Genomic DNA, 10,092 nt, shown 5'->3' with positions numbered 1-10,092 from the left:
TTCACTTTATGCCGTTTGCTCTTCTCTTTTTCTTTAAAAGTATCAAGTCGTAGCTTTGGTTGAAATGGAACGTAGGGCTTTCCAGATCCAAGGCGTAAAGATTGAAGTATGGGTCTTCTAATGGGATTCATGATCCTAGAATTTTAAGTATCACTCTCCACTTTGAGTCTAAGTGAATTTTGGCGGCCAACCTATAAGAGGTCGGACTCAGGTCCTTTTATAGACCTCTAAGTGGTTGGGAAAGGTTAGGAGTGCTTATCTACTTGTTTATACTCAAAATTTGAAATTCTAGCCATCAAACGTATGGGCGACAAAAAGTGTGCCACTGTGGTCAAACGTGACCAGACAACACAAACTATGTCCAAGGGGGTAGTGTAGTCGTAAGGGTATTACAAGCGTTTCTAATGTTAGGAAAATAATGAAATTTATCATATTAAAAAATAGGTGTCTACATCAATAAATTCACTCCCATATTTTATATCGAATGTTTCCTCAAGGACCATTTTTTGTATATGTGGCATTTTTCAATAGGGCCTTCAACAAATCTAATTTTGGACTAAATAGAATACAATCCAAGGTTCACTATATTGAATAGTTTCACTACAGTTGGTGGCAAACTTTTTGTAAGTCAGTTACATTGAATCAATAGATAAGAAGCTTGCCATTTACTTTGATTTGCAATCCACTAAATTTACGATAAGATCTCTCTCTCACTCTCTCTCTCTCTCTCTCTCTCTCTCCATGTTGCATAGAGCATCATCCTATTTTATGTCTAGAACAATCTTCTCTCTCTCTCTCTCTCTCTCTCTCATGATTGTCATGATTGTCACATGCAACCAAAAAATTCATATCATCAAGAAAGAATCCCCGATAGCTTTTCTTAGGTTCCACCTTGATAACTTCCACGATACGTAGATACAAGTATTTTGTCTCTTTTCTTCGCTTTGGGAGAGAGTTGTTTAACGACAAATATCAGTAGAAAATACCATTAAGATCATGAACCATTGTGTGGACATTCCTCATCAACTGTGAGAAAAATCTCTCTATCTCACGCACACACACACACTCAAATAACTAGGGCACTACTCATTAACAACCAAAAGGCTAGTCAAGCACTACTCAAGCAAGTGTGTTTACTAAGAAAATGGATCATATTTAGAGTTGAGAAATAACTCTAAATTCTCAACTCTAATAATAACTACTTTTATTTTCCAACTGTTTAACTGTAGAGCAGGGTTGTCGCACCGCTTTTGGAAATTAACAGATGAACGGGAAAAAAAAAGTGTAGAGAAAATCCAACTAAAGATAAATAGAAAATGAAATTATGTATGCAATGCTAAACCATGAGCAAGAGTAACTTTTTGATTTTAGCATAAAAGGAACTCTGCAACAAGTTTGTTATGAAAAGGATTTATGGGATATATTAAATAAGATGAGTTTGCAAGGATGACTCAAACATAAGAACAAACTGAGACATGACCCAATAAAAAAGATAATTGAATATTTGATGAACTATCTTGCTTCCAGGTTGTCGAATCAATGAAAGAAGAAACAAACCTGCATTGAGCATCTCATAGAGGTCCTCTGCTGCCTCACTGAATTCTTGAGTCTTGCTAAACCCATGAATCAAAGCTTTATAAGTGAACTGTTCTAGTTTGAGTCGTCCTTCCAACATCATATTTTTGATCTTCCAAGTAAACACCATGTCTCCTCTCTTGGAGTAGGCATTGATCAAAGTATTGCATGAACTGTGCCTAAGTAAAACTAACTGGAACTGTGCCTAAGTAAAATACCCAAAAGCATAGAAGGTCCTAAGTGAGAAGATAAAAGTGTTGTCTCTAACAAAAATTCAACACAAGCCCCATTAAAGCAATTCAACAAACTTGGGGAAAACAAATACAGGAAAGATGGCATACCACATAGATTGGTAATAGCATTTGAAATGGCCAACGCCGTGCAGACACCCTTTTCAGACCCTGACATATATTCACCGAGCAAAAGCTTGGACAACTTCTCTTTCATCATCTCAATTTCTATAAACCCAAGTAAGAATTCAAAACAGTAATATAAAGCTAAAAAATGAGAAAGAAGAAAAAGTAGTGAAAGAGAGTGAAACCCAACTAGTTCGTCTTCAGTACGTGGGAAAATTCCACACCCACTAAAAAAAAAATCCACTTGCATAGAGAGAGAGTCAAAAGCTTGGGTGCTTGTCTGAATTCAAAACATTTATCAGAAACACAAAATCCCATCTTATCTAGTTTTATAAAAAATGTGGGTTCTTGCCAAAAAAACATAATATTCAAGAAAAGCCAAGAACCCAATTTCTTTCTCCAAAACAATAACTGGCGAATAAACGATAAACGTTTATGCAAAGGTTGAGAGAGAGACTTCAAAATGCCCAAAATTTATAGATAAAATCAAACAAGAAACTCATCTGCATACTTGCGTTCTTGTTTCTCACTTTTCACCTCTTTAACAACACAATCTTCCTCTTTAACCCCAATTAGCCACCCAATAGGTGGGGACTCTTCAGAGCAAGTGCTACTGCAACCTTCATCATTTCCATCTCTTTGCTCCTCACTAGTTGAGGCCTCAGAACAAGTGCTATTCTCTACTGTAACCTCCCCTCCCTCTCTAACTCCATCACCATTAGCAATCTCACCATTGCTTCCACCCACCAGTAGATGACATTCATCAATTTCCACCCTATTCGCTCCAAATCTTCCTTGGCTGCTTTCAAAAGAGAAAAACCAGAGTTGGGCAAGCATAAGGAACCATTGCTAGCAAAACCCATCAAAAAATTCGATTCTCAGAAGCTCGAAACCTGAATACATCTGGAAAAGGGAGAAGGCTTTCGGTTCACCAGATATGAGAGCTTCAATGCTTCTTTAATGGCGGAAAGGTCTCTATCCATACCCTACTCAAAACTCGATAAGTAGAACATGAAGTAGGGGAAGCATACGCCTTTGTGGAGCTTCGTACTGCGTATAAGGCCATGGTTTAGGGCATGAAGGGCGCGCAGAGAGCTCAAATAACACATGATAATATTAGTGAGTCAGTAATTGATGAACGCTTTGCCTTATAAATGCAGAGACAGAGTCACAGAGAGAGGATAATATTCCGGATGAGAAATGACCATGAATACTGATGAACGCTCTGCCTTATGAATACTGATGAACGCTCTGCCTTATGAATACTGATGAACGCTGCCTTATTCGACTCCTCCATTTTTTCTTTTCCCGCCTTTCTTTCTCCAAGAAATCCGCAGAGAGAACCCTTGGTGGTCAACGTGGAGAGAGAGAGAGAGCTACCATTCATCACGGAGAGTGACCCCACTGGATGGAAAGAGGGATTCCATTTCTAATTCAAAAGTTGAATTTTATAAACTAACTTTTTATTGGTTACATGTGGATCATTTGATTAAAGTAGATCCTATGGTTGAAATAAATCCACGTCATAATCTCATTCTACTATAATGCAACCATTATATATATATATATACAAACATACATACATATACATATATGTATGAAAGATGCAAGGGTGAGCCCATGGGCCCATGGAACAGGAACAGTGTAAGCCCAATTGCCCAGATTAAACCAGAGCTGATCTGACGGTCAGGACTATATATCGGTAATATAATTTTAGTATTTTTTATATAAATCAAAATAGTATGAAATTTGGAGTATAAACTTTCGAAACATTTCAGTGGTATTTTAGTCAATTTAATTTGTGTGAATTATTTTTTTATTAGATTCTACTAGTCTTGAAGAATAAGTGCTCCAAATTTCAAGCAATTTGGAATTGTAGAAAAAAATTAAAATTCAATTACAAAATACAATAGTGCTAATTGCAGTGGTCCATATTTAATATGAAATTTTGGGTGTATGTACCTAACACTATTGCGCACCATATAAAAATATAAAAAATTTATTTCAATAATTTAAAATGACCAAAATACCTCTTTATATTTCTAGTGTATTTCGGTCATTTTATATTTTGTGAAATATTTTTTTTTGTGCATCCTATGTTTTAGTACACATGTACAAAATTTCATTATGATCGAATTTATTGAAAAATGATTAAAATTAAAACAGTGATATGCATTTTGAACTGCATGATGAAGATCTGACGACTCATATTTCCACCTTTATTACTATTCATTATAGCTGACCAGGTATTTTAGTTTTTTCCTATATATATATAGGGAAATGACTTTGTGAGACCCTCCCACACCCATGTGTGTAAGACCCCAAAAGATCACCATTAAATTTGGCATAGATCTCTAGAAAAGTCAGACCCCACACCCATATCATAACGTTTCTAGAGATCTGTGCCAAATTTAATGATGATCATTTGGGGTCCTACTCACATGGGTGTGGGAGGTTCTCATATTTATATATATATATATATATATAGATGGAAGATGTTAAGGTGAGCCCACTAGTTCACAGAATAATATAAGCCTAATGGCCCAGATTGAATCTGAGCCGATTTGATGACGGAGACTGTTTGAATATGACTTTTTTTTCTACAAATCCAAATAACTTGAAATTGTAGGTGAATATTCTTCCCATCAAGCCACACCTAATAAAAAACAAAAAAATCCACAAAATTAAAATGACCAAAATACCCCCAAAAATTTATGGGGGTATTTTGATCATTGTTTTCATGTCAAATAATTTTTTAATAATTTTTGAATGTTCATCTATTTTTTATGAACATACATCTAAAATTTCACCTATAGGTGTAGTTCTACAGTACTTCACCTTAACCACATCTCCAATAAAAGTTCATCACACAATCACAGTTGTCTGCCAGTATTTGAATTTTTATAATTATTATACTAATCAGATTTTTCTAAACTCTGGGGCGTGTGTACATATGACCATGTCGTATCAAAATAATATATAGAAAGAGCACTAATCATAAAAAATGACAATATTACCCTTGAAATTTTATATGGGTGTTTGACGTAATGTTTATCATTCAAGTTATTTGTTTTATAATTTATTCGTGTGAATCTCACTAAGGTGCACACACCTACAAACTTTCCGATCATTATTATTTTTAAAAAAAACTATTAAAATTCAAATACTATCACACATTTGTACACGTGATAAACGGTGATATAGCTTTAGGTGAAGTACTGCAGAACTTCGCCTATAGGCATTTTGTAGTGTTTTCCAAATGTAATATAAATATATAGTTAGAAAAATGATCAGGTAAACAGGTGGGCTTACTGGTAAAAATACGTCCAACAGTCCAGATTGAATCAGGGCCGATCTGACGGTCACGACCTTATTTCGTATTTTAAATTTAATTTTTTTCTACAAATCTAAATTACTTGAAACTTTAGACGTGTTATTCAAAATTAGGATAATCTAATAAAAATATCAAAAACATAATTTACATGAAATAACTTGATCAAAATATCCCAAAAATATTTCAGGAGTATTTTGATCAATAAATTTTTTTTTTTTCATATTTTTATTAGGTGCGCCTTAATGAGAATACATGCCTAAAAGTTAAAGTTATTCGAATTTGTAAAAAACAAACTAAAATTCAAATACGAAATGAAGTCGTTATTGTCAGATCGACCCAAATTCAATATGAACCGTTAGACGTATTTTTACATGTAAGCCAACCCCCTTACAGTAGCATCTTTTATATGTACATAAACTAAGTGATCCAATGCAACGATTACATGTAAATACAAAAAAAGTTATTCTATAAATTTAAAATTTTGAGATTTGAAAATTTCAAATTTGATGCATTCAATGCTAGCTAAACCTCAAGATCCGTACTCTCCTTAAAATACTCTCTTTTCCCTTTCCCACGAAATACCCTCTCTCCCCTTCCCATGGAGCAGCAGTGGTTCTCCCCATTCCTATCCCGTCTACCGCTCTTTCACCGCTACTGCACCAGGTCCATCTCTGCCAATCTCACTCATCTGCACCATATCCGTCTCTCGCTCTCTCACCGCTGCTGCACCAGGTCCATATTGTCAATCTCACTCGCATGCACCATATCCGGAGAACCAGTAGGAAGGCTTATGCTTCAACATCAGGTATGGTCTTTCTCTCTGCTCTATTTCTCTCTCTTGGCTCTGGATCTCCCTCTCTCTCTCTTCCGCTCTTCACTCTTGGTTAAGGCGCTAGCCCTCTCTCTATGCTCTGCTTTTCTCTCTCTCACGGCTCTAGATCTCCCTCTCTCTGCTCTGTTTCTCTCTCTCTCTAGGTTAGGGCACTGGCCCCCTCTCTCTCTCTTTAGTTCTTTCTCTGCTCTGGTTCTCTCTCTGTCTCTCTCTGTTAGGGCATTGGCCCTCTCTCTCTCAATTTGGGGCAGCCCCAAGGGGGCTCTCTATCTCTCTGGTTCTCTCCCTGCTTTGGTTATTTCTCTCTTTCTATCTCTCAGTTAGGGAACTGGCCCAAGTGGTCTCTCCCTGCTTTGGTTCTTTCTATCTCTCAGTTCGGGCACTGGCCCAAGGGGTCTCTCTCTCAATTTGGGGCAGCCCCAAGGTGTGTCTCTCTTTCTCTCAATTTGGGGCAGCCCAAAGGTCTCTCCTCCCTGGTGGGTCTCTCTCTAACAGACACATACTCGCCCCCACGTGGTTCTCTCTCTCTCTCTCTCTCTCTCTCTCTCTCTCTCTCTCTCTCTCCCCCCACAGTGAGCTTGGTAGCATGCAATTATTTTTCCATTGTGTCCAACTTATTATGTTAAAGGAAGATGTAGTTCTTGCGCAAAAACTTTGTTCCATGAAAATCCATATCTGTTTCTATTAGTCAAGAAATTTATAGCTCGAGAAATTTCTACCATTAGAATATCACAGAGGATATGGGGATCATATGGACTGTTTAGTGGGTTCGGGGGTGTGGGTTTATGCTGCAATGTTATTGGTTTATGACATTTCCATATGCTAAATGGATTTTGTTTTAGTGAAGAAAAAGGGATAAGTGGTTTTCCTTATTTTCCATTGCCAGTACGTAGTTACCCTCATTGGATTAGATGGTCCCTAGCAAGTAAGAATTCTGGGTATTGTTAGTTTCGTAGCATTGGATTGGTCTCCCCATGAAGCTCTTAACCCTACTGTGATGGATTGGCAGTGGTTGCAGGAATTTTCATTAATCAGCCGAACATGGCATTTTTAATGGAACTATTGATCATATTATTAAGGCTTTCATTAATTTTTGGATGATTTATAGAACCATGGATAAGATGGTAGATGGTATTGTGAATAGTTTGTAGCCTCTACATGGAACAATAGTTTCTGCCTGTCATTCTCATGTAGAAACTTGAGAGGCACTTATGTAGGGCTAGTTAATACTTCTGTGGGGTTCACTATTTTCTCTAGTGTACTCATTCATGTTTGGAGGCCAGTCATTTGTTCTAACAGTTAGGGGTGACAAAACTATAATCTCCATATTCATCCTTATTCTTTTCTCATCACTTCTTCCACAACTTTTTATACTCATGGTTCTTCTTTACATTTTGTGTTCCTCTCTCTCTCTCTCTCTCTCGCTCAATGAGGTTGTCTACGATGCAGCAGTTAAAGATATCAAAATCAGTATCAAAATTCATATCCCAATTTACCAAGCAAGAAAGTATCACTCAAGTAACAGTTATATGGTGGGTGTGATTATTATTAGATTTGGGAATGTTGTGTAAGCTTTCCTCATATTTGCTGCCCTAGTTGCAATTGAACTTGAATCACCCTTTAGTTTATTGAACTTGAATAATCGTGCAGTCGGGGGGTCTAGGCTGCCTAGCGCCTAGGCGGGTGCTCAAAACCTAGGCGACCCCGTAAAATTTTTTTTTTTTTGGGTTTTTTCTCTCTAAAATAGCTTGTAATGAGTTTTAGGGTTCAAGTGAATCTAAAACCCATAATTTTGCCTCTTTAGTATTACAAAAATTACCCAAAAATACCCTCAAGAAGCCACAATTCCGCCCCCGCCTAGGTGGGTTTAGGCAGCCGCCTAGAGAAATCCGCCTAGGCGGCCGCCCAGGCACTGGTCGATCCGCTTTTTCAGAAATTGAATAGAGTGACAGGCCTACTTGTAAATGAAAGCAGATTCTAGTGCACAATGTCTATTATTTAAGAACATAATTGCCGTTGAAATTACTTACTTTATTTACGGGATGTTAACTGGTGTGAATAGTTATTGGGCTCTTTCTTTTGATGATTGTGTGATAGTGTCATTCATAAAGTTGTGTTCTACTTGGGCGTCGGTGGGAAGAGGGCACTTTCATCTACAAGACTGCACAATATTAGAGCCAACAACATCTAACTTCAAGTCACTGATCAAGTTATTAGAGAATCAACAATATTTGATTGCCTATGGGAATTCTGAGAAGCATCTAATGATAGCCATGTTAGCTCTAAGTTTAGTGATCCATGTTGAGTAAAGTGTACTTCTCAATCTTACATGTATATTTCTTTCTCCTCATAAAAAAAGGAGTACTCAATCTTACATGTTGTATATTTTGTTCTCCTCATAAAAAAGGAGTAAACGTGTAATCATAGTAAGATGTACTCATCAATCTTAATATACTCTATTTGAATCAAAGGCAATTTTGTTATATGTTGTTCTTTCCATTTCTCTTTCTGCTTGATAATGTTGGGTTAACCAAAGTCATTGGGTGCCTAAGAAATTATTCAGAAGCATTGTTTAAAATGTAAGTGGACATCAATTTATTCAAAAAGACATTAAACCATGTCATAGACAGGCCTAACGTTACAGTTTATGGGGAAGTTTATATGTACCTCCCCTTGCAAATAAGAATTTGCAGGATTTGGGCATCGCCTTACCCCATGCAAATTTAGCCTCAAATCGCATACGAATTAAAATCCAATTGGTGGGCCTTGTATAGTTTTACAGTTTATTGGAAACTATATGCGACACTAAAAATCTCATTCAAATTAAATAAGTATTTGCATGATTTGTGTATGGCCTCACCTCTTGCAAATTAACCCTCAAATCCCATCCGAATTAAAAATCCAATTGTTGGGCCGTGAGAGAGAGAGAGAGAGAGAATATGAGAGTTTAAAAAGAATTAAAATCCAAGTTGTGGTTTCTAACCCACAACACCTTCACCCAAAAGTGAAAAAAGAATGATTGAAAAAGAATTTCCCCAAATTTTAAAAACTTGAAGGGCTGTTCGGATAGGAGGAAATTAGGAATCTTCGATATTTGAAATCCAAAGAAATCTATGGATTTTCAATATCAGAAACTTTTATAATGGGTACTTCAAATCTCTTGTTTGGATATATTCAAAATTCATGGATTCCTTGCAATTACTTTAATTTCCATTGTTCGGTAACAAAACTTGATACAGTATCTCTTTCTAAAATTTAAAATTTGGGATAGTGTCTATAAAAAATTTAAGATAGTTTCTTCTTTTAAAATTTGATATGGTTTCTCTCTCTAGAATTTAATATACTCTCTATCCAAAACTTAAAATTTGAAATTGTTTCTCTAGAAATTTTGAGATAGTTTCTCTCTATAAAATTTTTAGGTGTTTCTCTCTCTAAAATTTGACATAGTTTCTCTTTCTAAAAATTTAATATACTCTCTCTATAAAACTTAAAACTTGAGATAGTTCTCGTCTTCAATAATTTTGAGATAATTTCTCTCTCTAAATGATTTTAAGTAGTTTTTCTTTATTAAATATGACAGCTTTTCGTTCAAATTTTAAGATATTTTCTCTCTAACAGTTAAATTTGAGATAAATTCTCTCAAAAGTTTTTGCGATAGTTTCTCTTTTTAAAAATGTTTATATACTTTCTCTCTAAAATTTGCTATAGTTACTCTCTTAAATTTTAAGATGCTTTCTCTCACTAAAACTTCAACTTTGAGATAGTTTCTCTCTCTAAAATTTTAAGATATTTTCTCTCTTTAAAAATTGATGCAGTGTCTATAAAATTTGATTTAGTTTCTCTCTCTAAAGTTTAAAGTTTGAGATTCTTTCCCTCTCCATAACTTAAATTTTGAGAGTTTCTCCCTAAATTTTTCTGAGATAGTTTCACTGTAAAAATTTCATGTACTTTCTCTATCTAAAATTTGATATAGTTTATCTCTATAAAATTTTAAG

At 35.6% G+C, this 10,092-nt stretch overlaps 1 long non-coding RNA gene across 1 annotated transcript; it reads left to right on the top strand.

The window, feature by feature from the left end:
* The first annotated feature begins 5,787 nt into the window (after window positions 1–5,787).
* Window positions 5,788–8,580, top strand: LOC148782472 (uncharacterized). The gene is made up of 2 exons (XR_016053597.1): window positions 5,788–6,070; window positions 8,195–8,580. It is a non-coding gene; the product is annotated as an uncharacterized LOC148782472 (long non-coding RNA).
* Window positions 8,581–10,092: the final 1,512 nt, after the last annotated feature.

Source organism: Amborella trichopoda, chromosome 4 (assembly GCF_054954075.1).
Source record: "Amborella trichopoda isolate Santa Cruz 75 chromosome 4, AtrichopodaSantaCruz75HAP2 v2.0, whole genome shotgun sequence".
In the NCBI taxonomy this organism is placed as follows: Eukaryota; Viridiplantae; Streptophyta; class Magnoliopsida; order Amborellales; family Amborellaceae; genus Amborella; species Amborella trichopoda.
Note: the sequence above shows the minus strand (reverse complement) of the source record. Positions and strands in the feature narration are given on the sequence as shown.